We start from the raw sequence: 13232 nt of genomic DNA on the forward strand, positions 1-13232 counted from the left end.
CAGTCTGCCCAAGGCTGGATAAAGGAAACATTACTGTTAATGTTGATCATAAGCATATTGAGGTTAAGTGTTCTTTATTGCGTGGGATTTGTGTGCTGTGGCTGCAGTGTGACTCCAGGAAAGGGAAGAGCAGAGCTCGCTACCAGTTCTGCTACTACTATTCCCGAAGAATTTTTTTGTTTGTTTGTTTTTTTAGGAAGCACTGGTGTCCTATCGTATATTAACAAGTTAAACTTTGATGCTACGTGTTTGTCTCTGTGGTCTTAACACTGTATCTTACTTTGCAAAGAGGAAGTCAAAGTATTACAGTTAAATGTGACCTGTCTATGCCTAGGTTATTCTCTCTACGTTTTTCTGTAGCTGTGGTCACCTCTGCGTCTCAGAAATCATGCTGCTCTGAATCTCAATATAACAAAGTATGGCTTTAACAATGATATCAACAGATATGTCAGAATGTATATTTGTTTGCTGTCACTGTGAATGACATCCATCTCCTGGGACTGTTGAAGTTCTTGTATATTAGGTGTCTGGAAAAGCCTATATTTCAATGTAACTAGGTTTTTATTAAGGGGATTCTACAGTTAATGTGGATTCATATATTTTTACCAGCCTCCAAGGGAATCTTTGTTAATATCTGGTTTAGTCTCCTGGGGAATGCAGGCTTAGGATTTCACTTGTTAATTTCTACATCCAACTTGATGTGAGAATTTGTCAGTATTTGAAAATGGCAAATTGAATGAAGGACCGACAAATTAATCCAAAACGACTTTTAACTAGGCACAGATTTATAGCAAGGGACATCTTTCAACAGTCTCCTTCCAAACCGAGACCTTGTATTAATCTCATTTCTTGAGCTTAAAGCTTTTATTTCATTTTATGTAGTTTTTTTGGGTTTTGGTGGTTTTTTTGGTTTTTTTTTTGAAGCCTGGACTCCTTGTAACTCCTCTTCTTGTCTCCTTTCCCCAGTCTCACAGTCAGAGAAATTATTTTTCTTCCTGTGGAAAATGTTCATGAAGATTACCTCTTTCATGTGTTAAGAATTCACAACTGAAAATGCTTTTTTAGACTTTCTGAAAATGCTAACAAAAACTGTAAAGCCTCAAAACTCTTTTCTATAGGAAGAATCATTTTATGGAAAAAACCCTCTTAACCAGTCCTCTGCCAAGCAAAAGCAAATAGTATAAAGTTCATGCAAGGTTTTAGGTATCCTTCTACTCAACGTTTTTAATGGTTCTATTTAATTACTTCAAAACTAGCATATTACGAATGTGTGTGATTATCCATGAAACCTTTTTATGTGGCAAATTAACAGAGACTACTAATCATCTCCTACTAAGCTTTTTCCAAAATGAAAATATAAAAAGCTTGCCTCTATAATTAAGCTCTTTCTAACTTATCTTCAACCAAAGTGATTTACTGCATCGTAATCTTCTGTGAGAGGTTCTGTGTCCACAGATGAAGACATGAATAGGTAGAGTTGCTGCCAATGTAGCAGGTATAGTAGAGACAGCACGCTTCTTGCATGCAGGGATGTTAGAAGAAATTTGGTCCTTGTTTCGTGGCTGTGGTGTTGGGGCTAGATTGTTAAAACATTTGTGAAAAACCTGCCTGGTGAGATGCAGCATTACAGTATTAACTGCTATGTATGGGGTAAATTAGCATTTAATTCATAATTGTAGAATTGTAGGTAAACTGTCTTTCCATCTTTCCTTTGTTCCCAAGCTGTAACTATATATACATCCTTACCTAGATGAGGTTCTTGATATGCTCTTTGCACAGGAGGCTGGAGTATAGAAGTGATGTTTCAGTTAAAATCTTCTTGGGTCTGATACTACAGCTACTAGAGAGCAGGTGGCCCAGTTCATACCCTGTAAATCAGCAGAAGCAAGGTTGTAGTAATTATCATAATTACCTTTAGTAGCTTTCTGAATTTTATGTCATGTTATATAAATAAAATCGCACAAATATTTACATAAGTGTGTCCTTATGTACAGTAGGAGAAAACACTGCATGTATGGAGCTGAGATTTGATTGTTTTGGGTGTGACTACTTTAAAGTCTGTACATGCATGGAGCACAAACATCTGTGCACACTTATGTGCATATAAATCTGTCATAATGTTGCAGTACTGGGTCGGTTTCTTTACAGATGATATATAATTGAATATAAAATATTAAATTGGGCTTCTCTGAAGTTTTTCAGTTATTCTTTTCAAAATCAATTGGTTGGTCAGCCTTATTGAGCTATGGTCCAATATGGCCTGATTTGAGAAGACAGCTATTGATCTTTTTTTTTAGTATGACCCGTATTTCTTCTGAGCAAAAACAGCATGGTAGTTGCACTTAATGGCACAGCAGTCATTACTCTTCCGTGAAAAGGGAGCACAGAAGTATACCTCATTTGATGTCTGCATTACAACTACATAATCAGGCTAAATTTTTAAGTCTGACTGAATTTAATAGTGTGAAATGATGACCTGTCAACGTTTTCAAAAGGCCTCAAGGGATCTAATAAAAACAATACTTTACAATACAATCTTTTCACATGATTTGAACACAATTTGTAGAGTATTCAAGTGCTTCATTTTTAAAAACAAGCAGAGCCTGTAAATGAATAGTAAGACCAGTGTGACTGATCTGTTGTGAAGCACATGCTGTTGAAAATCTTGTATATTTTCCAGCTGTCCAGTATCAATAATGATGTAACATCTGATATATTAATAAGCTTTCAGTATAATCTCAACTTGATATTCCTGTCTGTCTTCCACCCCTTTTTCCTTTTCTGCCATGGGCTTTCTATGTGACCAATGGCAAAATCTTAGCTCTGCCCTAAGTTCCATTTTATAGCTGGGGATAATAGTTTTTCTCTTCCTCACAACTGTGTGTTGAAGCTGTAAAAAAGAAAGGACAGAGCTCAGGATCTGTGGTAAAAGGTAATTTATTATTCACCTAATGCATATATTGAATGTGGCTTGATACATACCTAAGTAACTGACTAAGTCTAGTTTAGTAAATATCTAAAACATAAAAACTAAACCAATATAAATAATTACTAGAAAAAGAAAAAAGTAAGCAAGCTGGAGTCTGGAGGAAGGAACCCCAGCTATTTCCTTTATATGGATTTGAGGCTTCGAACAGCAGACGCTGGGGATATGAGAGTCAAATTAGACCTCTTGATATTATGAAAATAAATGTTAAGGCCTCGATCTTCCGATCAAATCTGTCGAGAAATCCTTTGGCTTAAGAGGAGTTCGAGTGCAAATTCGACACCTAAGTGTGAAGTGAATTCTTACGAGTCTTAGAAAGCATTTATTATGTGACTAGCCATACGCATTATTGTAATAGGTCACACTGCAGCATCTCATTGTGTTCATAGAGGCTTGGCACAGAAGGCATAGAGTAAGTGTCCTCTTAGTGTTAGGCCTGTCTTTAATCAAAATTATATGAACAGACTAATTCTATTACTTCTACTTGGAGTTATGTCTATTACATTATTAATTCTTATATATGAAAAGGTAATAAGTTCAACTAGCTATGGATTAAACTGCAAAAATGAAGAAAAAAGTTAAATGAACTTAGAAGATCTAGTATTACACCGTACAAGGAATTTCTATGAAGTTGAAAGCTAAGAATCTTGGCATGAACTCTGGTTTCAGTGGATGTTTATGCATGGCAGGCTGCCAGACCACATTCTGAGCATTAACTAAGCTGTTTCTCTAAATTTTATTGCTTACAGAATTTCAGTTCAGGCTATCATGTTAAAACCCCCATGCATTATATGCCTGGAGATCCTCTGAGAATCTGCATGCCTAAGAAGCAAGGGATGAAATATCATCTCTGCGTATACCTTTCTCAGGCTTGTTGTGGATAAATAGTTATGTATAACTATCAGCAACATGAATAGTTATATAAAAGTAGATTAGATAATATAATAGATTTCCCAGGTTGGTCACAGACTACTATCTCCTGATATGATCCACTAAAAGGACAATTTTGTCAGTTATTCATGTACATTTGCCTTTCTGAGCCTATGAGTTCCTCCTCGCGCTTGATCAGAAGTGCAGTGTTAGGTGACAAAGCAAATACAGGGCTAGGAACTGGGGGACCTGTGTTGTTCCAGCTTTGCGACTGATGAATTGTTGGACTTTGGGCTGGCTCTTCACACTTCTGCACAGATTTTCCCCTTGTTTCACTTATCTTGCTCTGATTTGTTTAGCCCAAAATTAGAAGTGTGGCAGTGAAACTTGATAGCAGAGAGTTGGAAAACACGACCAATACTGAGAAGGGTTGGAATACCGAGCAGGCAGAATTGGAAGACCTTGAGAACACAAGTAATAGAAATGAAATGAAATTTAAAAGTACAAAGTAGAAGGTCATGGAATGGAGAGCTAACACAAATTTATTCTGGGTCCTGGCAGCTCAGCTTGAAATAGATGGAGGGAAAACCTGCGTACTTCTATTGATTTGCAGAGTTATTCTAAGTAACGAAAGTAATGCTACTCTGAGGAGAGCAAACGTATTGTAGAATAGCATAAAATGAAAGATTTCTGGTTCTGTTGAAGAAATAAAATTGTACACTGTATAGGACAGAATATTTAATCAGGAATATCGTGAACACTTCTGATCACTGAAATTCAAGAAAGACAATTTTTTTATGGAGTTGGTGAGCCAAAGGCCTTCCAACATCCTAGGGGAAAAGACCCTGTTTTAAATAATATACTATATTAGTTTACTCATACAAAGGTAATTGTGTAAGAGTGGATTTGATTCAGAATGTTTATTGAGAGAGGGAGAGCAAAAGTTTCCTTGGTTGAAGTTGAGATAAATAAGTAGATAACTGGTGACCAAAATAACCCTATTCCTGAATTTAGGAATAAGGTTATGACGCCACCCACAGTTATGTTTTAAAAAGTTATCTTAATGAGCTCTTCAGTTTCAATATGTCACTTGTATGTTATAAAAAAAGATTATGGCGTAGTAAACTATAATAAAAGAACCTGGATTTTGGGATTCTAGAGGCCTTGGAATTTTATATCCCATGTGTCTTTTCGACAAGTTGAAAGCCTCTTGCAGATTGTTGTCATGCTCCCTATCCCTACAACTTCTAGTGTGGTGGAACCTGATCTGCGATACCCAAGTGTCCCCTGATCCTTTGGGATTTTTGAGCTAGCGGTTCATTTGTGTAGACCGGGTTCTTTCTGCTGTCTCTTCCCTGGACAGTACATGCCTTCAATGTGATCTCACTACTAAGGACTCAACCAATTTCAAGATATCACCTGATACACTAGATGCTAAGGAGAAGCTATTTAGTTTGGGATTGCATTTTTTTTTCTATGTTGTATCTATGCCTACAGGCAGAATAAAGTATTTTTCTGCCAACAATTTATTACCAGAACATCACACTTTCTACTTTTTTCACCTCAAATGTAAGCATAGGTTTTTCTGTGATTCAGTGATCAATACATATATTCCTGGAGAACTGTTCAGGCCCTGCTAGTTATGTAGTAGTGAAAATAGTCATAAGGAAGGGTACAGTACACTTGAAGAATACCTACTAGCTGGGTAATGGATGTACCCAATCCATAAAGTGGCTGGGTTATGTGGTGGGACACAGGCGCCTCAGGCTTGCTTCTCAGGGGTTTATCATTCCAAGCCCACCTTCAGATTTTATTAAAGGTGAAGACTGTGTGTATGGATTCTGGTGGATCTTGACTGAAGTACAACTGAGTTGAAGTGTGATTTAGAAGTCTACCCACTGTAGCATAGGTTGTCTCTTAGGGCAAGCCTTACTCAAAAGAGGGACAAGGCTGGAATATAAATGTGATTGAAAAGTACAGCTGAGATGTACTTGCCAAAGCTGTGTGAAGTTTAAAAGAATAGCAAAACATGAGCCTGAATCTGTGCAAAAGTAATTCATAATCAACTTCTTACAAACAGAAGACAGATGCTTCCTAAAAATGCCCTTCTCAAACTTGACACTTCCCTTCTGCAGTGGACAAGGGGAAAAATAATGGTGTTTATGTCAGAATAATTAACTTGGAAGGTATAGAGCACCAGCTTTTTGTAATTAACCGGCACTTATCCAGCTTCCTTAGGAATTACGGAAGACTCCAAAGCTAAATAGGTCAGTAGAAAACTAGAGTGTTAGTTTCTGTATTATATGTTTCAAATTATAACTTGAACTGTTTCCTCACTTACAGAAATGTTCTGTAGGCTGCAGTCACAAATCATATCCCTGCTATGGAATTCTGTAGGTTTGAAGTTTTCACTAATATGTTTTACAGGTTTTTAGAGTAAGCATTCCTGTGTTCTGCTGCTGCCCGCCCCCATCCCCACTCCCCCCCCCCCCCCCCCCCCCCCCAAAAAAAAAATAATTATAGGATTTCTGTTCTGTAGGGGCTCACTTTTATTACAAATTTAAACTGCAATTTTGTCAGATTCCTGGGAGGTGAGTTTTCCATTATGTTTCTGGATGTAGACTGTGTGTTTTAAGAGTTGTAGTGGGAGCTATATAGAAATAAAATGATGTAAATAGCATGCTCCACCTTTGTAAGGACGTAAGAGAAATCTCTTGTTTCTTGATGACCACGAGGTTAAAAATGAATAGAAAAACGGAAGAGCCAGTTTTGATGTATTGTAATGATAGCACCTTTGTGCATGGGGGGGTGAAAAAAAACAGCAAATCAAAACCGGATACACAGTTGTGAGGTAGATTTTGTTTATATATTTCTCAAAACTCACTCTTGTAAAAGGAAAAAAGAGGGGAGGGGAAAACCCACACCAATGAGGCATGCATCATGTCAAGCCATGTCAGTGTGTACAAAATGGGTGGATTGAAAATAGTCATAGGAGGCTGAGTTCTGATGTCTGTTAGCGTAACAACTGTTACCAGACTCACATATACGTGGATAAATAAAACAAGTTTTATTTCAGGTAGGTTGTCCAGGATTAGGGTTGAGAAAATCAGGTTTATTATTCTCAAGTGCCAAATATTAAAGTTTAGTTATGATACTATGTTTTGAACATCAGGGAGATTATTGGCTTTTTTTGTCTCAGATACTTTAACTGTTTGCTCTATAGTTATGGTTTTAACTAGGAGGCTAGAAATATGTAATTTCAGTCAGTGTGTCTTTAACAATGTGTGCATTTTTTGTGTATAAAATATGACACTGTCTGAATTTGGGGTGAGACAGCTGAGCTGCTTTTACAAGAGGGAAATGGAGGTCAAATGTTACATATCGGGTATGAAAACTTTTATTTTAGATACAGTCTGTTTATTCAAGGCTGTTTTATTATTTCTTTCCTTGTGTAACCAAAAAAGAGATTCATCCAAAAGAACTGTAGTGAAGTCCTGGTTGCGTTGAAGCTGATGACCAAATTCCCAAAGACTTCAGTGAGGCCTGAGTTTGATTCTCATCTTCCTCATCTTCCTGTGCTCTTAGACAAAGAACAACTGTACGTGAAAGACCAGTTAGATTAAACAGTTCTTTTTGGCTTTTGGAGGACATTGTGTAATTGGAAAAAGCTGAAAGATTAGGTGTCTGACCAACATAAATAGAAGAAGCTCTGTCAAAGTCCCTGGAAGAATCAAACTATCTGAAAATCAAACATCTACAGTCTACAAAGTACACATTTTATAGATTCCAACCAAAACAAGAAAGTGGAGTTGACACAGAGCAAAGTTAAGGTAATGCTGCTGTGTCTGGTGTGAATTTCTGTACTTCCAGCACTTAACTCTGTCTCATCTTAACACAGGGCCTTATTCCTGCTAAGTTACCAAGCTTAAGTAGTCTGTCATCAGGTAGATAACTCCAGCAGTTATCATTGGTGGATTTTCAGGTTGGCAGCTAAAATTGAATTACACATTTGGGCTGAACATCTAATGTCTAATGAGTTCCAATGCTGAGATATGATTCAAAATTCAATTTACAGATTAAGTGCTAAGCTACTGAATAGAGGTTTTGGCAGGGAGGAGATTGGTCTTTATCTGTCACTTCTATAGCTTCGTTTGTAATCCAGGGTAACAGAAAATCATTCTCATTAAAAAGGTACAAGGGGGCATCAATTAATTTTGTGATCTTAGCTGTCCTCTTAATGAACTTAGTGTCATAAATCCACTTCACTGATTGCTTTCTCCTGGGCAGATAGAAAATACTTTATTAAAAATTACTGTTAAACTGTATTCAGACTGGTTTTCAAAAAAGGTCTCAATATATCATGGCTTATAGTTGAATTCTGACATTGGGATTGCTAGAGGTAGTGATACGTGTCTGTCTATGCAGGCTATTTTGAAACTGTCTAGTCAGGAAGTTCAGCTGTATATATAATTTCATTTGAAATTTCACAGCACATTCTGTGAATAGTTTTTATGTGCTTTTTAGCTTGGAGATCCTTCCTTCCCTGAGTTTCATTGGCTATTCAGAAGTTTATTTCAGCATTGTCTTACAGTGTTTGTATATTGTTTGTATATATATCCTCTCAGCCTTTCTCTTCAAGTTGTAGCAGTTAGACAACTTGAACCTGAACAGAATATTGAGGTAGAGAGGTAGAGGCAGCTGCAGTCACTGGAGTTTGGGGCGGGGGGGGATGCTTACATTTTATAGATGGAGTGGGCGGAAGGCTGAAAATCATAATTGCAGGATTAAGAAGAGAGGTGGAGTTCCTTGTTCAAGGGAGTGAGTGGAGAACATTGATTTTAGAGTAGTGTTTCTGTATATACTGCGGATTTTGAGGTTCTTGGTAGAATTTGATTACAATTGGTAAATATTAATAAAAATCAATTTTAGAGAATTCATAAATGCGGTGACAGGGATTCCACCTCCCTCTGTATTTTCAGCCCCATAGCCGGGGTAAACAGTTTCAAATTTTCTTGTGCTGTCACTCTAAAACCACAGAATTAAAATATTTCCACTGAACTGTACTATACAGGAACTGAAATATTTGCCTTTCCATATTATTCCAATGTGTTTTGTCTCCCTCCTATTTCTGGGAGTAATTTCAGTAATCCCTTTATCTGAAAAATTTACAGTATGTACAAATCTATTGCAGTGATACCTTAAAGGAACTGTTCTAAGATATGGTCGCTTTATCCAAGTCTGTTGTACTTTGAACACTGGTTTCTAGGAGAAATCTGTTAGTATGAGCCAATATCTAATATACTGTAAGCACTTGCACTCCTTGCTCTCACGGGAGTTTTGCAGAGTGTGTTCATCTGCAGCGGTGCGCACAGCCGAGCTTTCTTGGGCTGAACCTGCCCTTGGGGGCCCACACTGTGCACAGTGGGTGAAGGCTCCTTCATCTCGTTTAAGAATACCTAGGCTTTTTGTGCCATAAGGAGGTGTATATTTAGATTAGACAGATGTGGAAGCAGAGAATAAAGTTGGTTCAGAGTTATCCATCAAGCTAATGCCAGATCTAACAACAAAATTTATGTCATGTAAGTCCCAGGACAGTGCTTTTCTACTGAGCTATGTACGGTGCTGGAATACAGAAAGACAAAGCTTAACAGGTCTGTATTCTTCCTTTAGATATATGTGCCAGTATTTGACAGCACTGTTTATTGGGTCTAATTCATTTCTGGTTTGGTAACATAAGCTTCACTCAAGGTATATAAGGGATAACAGTTGTCTGTTTTTTTCTAAGCGAAGCCAGGGTAACCAATCTTTTTGATGATAGCTAGACATTTGTTATTTATTTAATACGAGGTAGGTACACCTCTCGTTTGATATCGTATTGAAGGGGGACTAGGTATTTCCTGTTGAAGCAGGGATTTTATGCAAAACAGATTTCTTATGTGTCATTTTATTTTAATGTTAAACTACATCTGGTGAAACTGATGACTTAGAAATTTTAAATCTACTAATCTTTTTAAAATTTGTTTCGTATGAATAAAAAAGAAATTGCTTCACATAAAAGAACACAGGAGTGCTGCCTTCAGTAAGGATATCTATAGCCACTGGATAATTAGTGATTTAAATACAGAATTGTCTGCCACATTCCTTAAACACAACCACGAATCTCCACATTATGATTCACTCAGGACAACAGAATCCAAAAAGAAATCATGTCACATTTAATTAGAATAAATATAAACTGGAAAAATACTGCACAACTGTCAGTTATGCATATAATTGCAGTTCTGCAGGATGAAGGAAACTGGTAAACCAGATATATTTTCTTATAAGGAGGTATATAGTAATTCAGATCAGTGGCCACAGATTTATTAGTCTCCTCATGCTTAAATAGCAAAGTTAAATTGGATCTAACAAGACGCTTAATGTTTTATTTTCATTGGAGTATGAGGCAAGATGGACTGAAATGATGATCCTTATGTGATACAAATGTCTATTTTTATATCTAGTCTCCTTTTATTTCTCTAAAGCCTTTGGCTCCTCTCATAAAGAGTTGCTTTGTATCTTATCTTAATAAATGTTAAAATGATTTGCAGAGCAAAGATTTTGTGGCTTCTAATGAACTTCTTATAACCTGAGATGAAGGGTAACTTCTGCCTCCTCCCAGAGATAGCACTGTTAGAGATTGAGAGTAAGCATTTCCTATCCACGTGCAATGCCTTGTAAAAGGGAAAACAAGACTGAACATCAGTACAAGAAACTTTAATGGGTATAAATGGACAATTTTTGAGCTTTCATAAAAAGATAATATAAACAATTTTAGAACCATTTTAAAATATATTGAAACTTCTACTTCTAAAGCAACATCTGCCATCACAAATAGTCCCACCTCTGTATGTAAAGGAAAAAAAATCCAAACAACTTCTTATGGGCCATATTCTGATATCAGTATTTTTTTAAGTAATTGCAAAGCCTCAGGATTAGTTTCTCTTGAGATACTCCATCCATGGTTTAATGGCAGAATATGGCCCCAAGAATGAGCAATATTCTATTACTGCAGGGCCCCTTACAAATAGAGATAGAGGTGGCACGTTCTCAGCATGGCTGGAGTTTTCATTAGCAATGAAAGAAGCTGCAAACTTGGAAGCTATTTTGAAACCTACCTCCGTCATTGCAAAGCCATTACTGATATATCAGGGATGGTGCAGTTCATGTATTCCATCCAGAATGATGCAAGACTGTCTATAAAATTTGAACTCAATAAGGAGATATGTAGATATAAAATAAGATAGTAAGCTGAAGCCTTAGGGCCTGACTGATTTTAAAGCTGAAGCTTCCTCAAATTAAGAGTTACTGAAACTGCAATGGTGGAATAAATGTGTTTTCCTCAGTTATTCCTTAAAAAGAGACACTACAGGTGCAAGCAAATGGGGGAGAAAAACCACAAAACCAGAAATAAAACAATAAAAAGCCCCAAAACACACAATCTGTGTCATACGCAAATGAATGCTGGATGATTTAGCAGATCCAGCCAGAGGAGTCATGGCTGTGATGGAGACTTGCTCCATTAGGTGAGAAATCATGGTTGGAACAGTCTTTTCTGAAGCCCAGAGATCTCTCCTCATGGAAAATGCCTGTCAGAAAGAGGAAATGAAGAACATGACGTATGTCTGTGTACCTAGGTAATGAATTTATAAACACAGACAGAATGGAAAGGAAGTAAAGGAAAAACATGTTTTGCTCCATTAGAGAGGATTCCAAGAAGGCAGGTTGATGGTGGTGTTATGGTTAGAGGGAGAGGAGAGCAGGAAGGGCTTTAGAGAGTATACAACTGAAAGCTAGTTAGCTGCTGATCAGTATCCTGCATGACCCTGACCTGGGCAGCAAGTGTTCTTGTGAGCAAAGCTACTGGTAACCCCCACTTAAGAAATGTGTGTGATTCTGGCAACAGTTGCGAAGATTGTCTTGCTGACTATACACAATACATTTTGGACTCCAAGCAATCACCGCTGGCTTATTGCCAGATGAGAAGCTATAAGCGTCTGCCCTTATGTGGTCTTAACTACTGTGTGGCTTGTGTGCTGTGTGGCGGGTGGTATTGCTTTTAATTTGACATAAACAACAAAGATGCATTGTAGAAAGAATATGTGTGCTTTAATCACTTTTTTCCTTGCAATGTAGTTGCGGATATATGTAGCATTCATAATTAGCAGAGGAACAGATGGCAAAAGCTTGGTTTAAAACAGAGCATCCACTGAGCGATCGTGTGCTGCTGCAAGCTTATCTGGGAAGCAGTTTGCTCTGTTTCCTGGGATGGTGCTCTAATACAGTGGTGCAGGAGTAAAGAAGGAAAAGAATTTGTAACAGTTGGTGTAATTCAGTGTGTAGGACATATACAAAGCATGAAAAACATCTAAACTTTCAAAACATCTCCTGGATGCTAGTGTCTCATGCTGCACAAGGATGAATGTCAACCTTTATTGTCCTGCATATCTGAAACCCGTTATGTATGCGTTCATATTTAGAGGGTAAATATAAAAAAAAGTCCATAGGATTTCTCCTTTCCCTGTCCTTATTTCTGCACAGAAGGGAACAATTCTGTTCTCTGCCCACATTTTGGTAAGTATTGTACTGTAGCTTATTTAAAACAAAACAAAAGCCCTAAAAAACAAATCAAAACCCCTTTCTATATTTTGCTTGTGTGCTTCCAACAATTGCAGTGTGCTGCAATTTTTCAAAGCTAGAAAACATGAGAGGATTTTGTCAGCACTTCACCATGACACTTGTTTCACATAGAAAGCCAGAGGGCAAAACAAAGTGGTTTCTTTTGGTCCATGTAATCTTTTTAGAAAGCAGTGGTAGCCCTGCAGGCACAATCACTGAGATTCGTATGAGGTAATGTTCAGAATGATGAGATTTCAGATGTAAAGGCTGATTGATTAGTTGCGTGATTCCATTCTCCAAATTCAAAACTTAAAAATACTTGATTTTAAGGAGAGGCAGGAGCAAGGAGGAGAACAGAAGGTTGCTAAAACGAAAAATACTCTAAATATGTTTTTCATCAGTAAAGTAAAAACATGGTATTCTCTACCCAAAGGAGCTGGATGGATTATTGCAACCATCCAGTCTAGTCAAGATCACATTTTCATTTTTCTTTTTCCCCCCTTTTTTTTTTCTTTAAGATAATTGAACTCATGTTGAAATGTTTATCTCTGTGAGATGACCCGTATTTACCTTCAAGTCACGGTCAATTGGGTATTCTTTTAGTCTGTGAAACTATTTTATATCACTCTTCCTCCCTGCAGACTCTGTGGATACAGACCTAAAATATTTCTGTGAAAACAGTGGTGCCATTCCCTCTATGTATGGAATATTTTGGGCA

The 13232-nt window shown here is 37.3% G+C and overlaps 1 protein-coding gene across 1 annotated transcript in view; it reads left to right on the forward strand.

Annotated features, from left to right (window-relative positions):
- Nucleotides 1-13232, forward strand: part of SPOCK1 (SPARC (osteonectin), cwcv and kazal like domains proteoglycan 1) — a 309178-nt gene that overhangs the window by 1476 nt on the left and 294470 nt on the right. The gene's annotated exons all lie outside the window — the stretch shown is intronic.

This window comes from Larus michahellis, chromosome 11 (genome assembly GCF_964199755.1).
Source record: "Larus michahellis chromosome 11, bLarMic1.1, whole genome shotgun sequence".
NCBI classification, from domain to species: Eukaryota; Metazoa; Chordata; class Aves; order Charadriiformes; family Laridae; genus Larus; species Larus michahellis.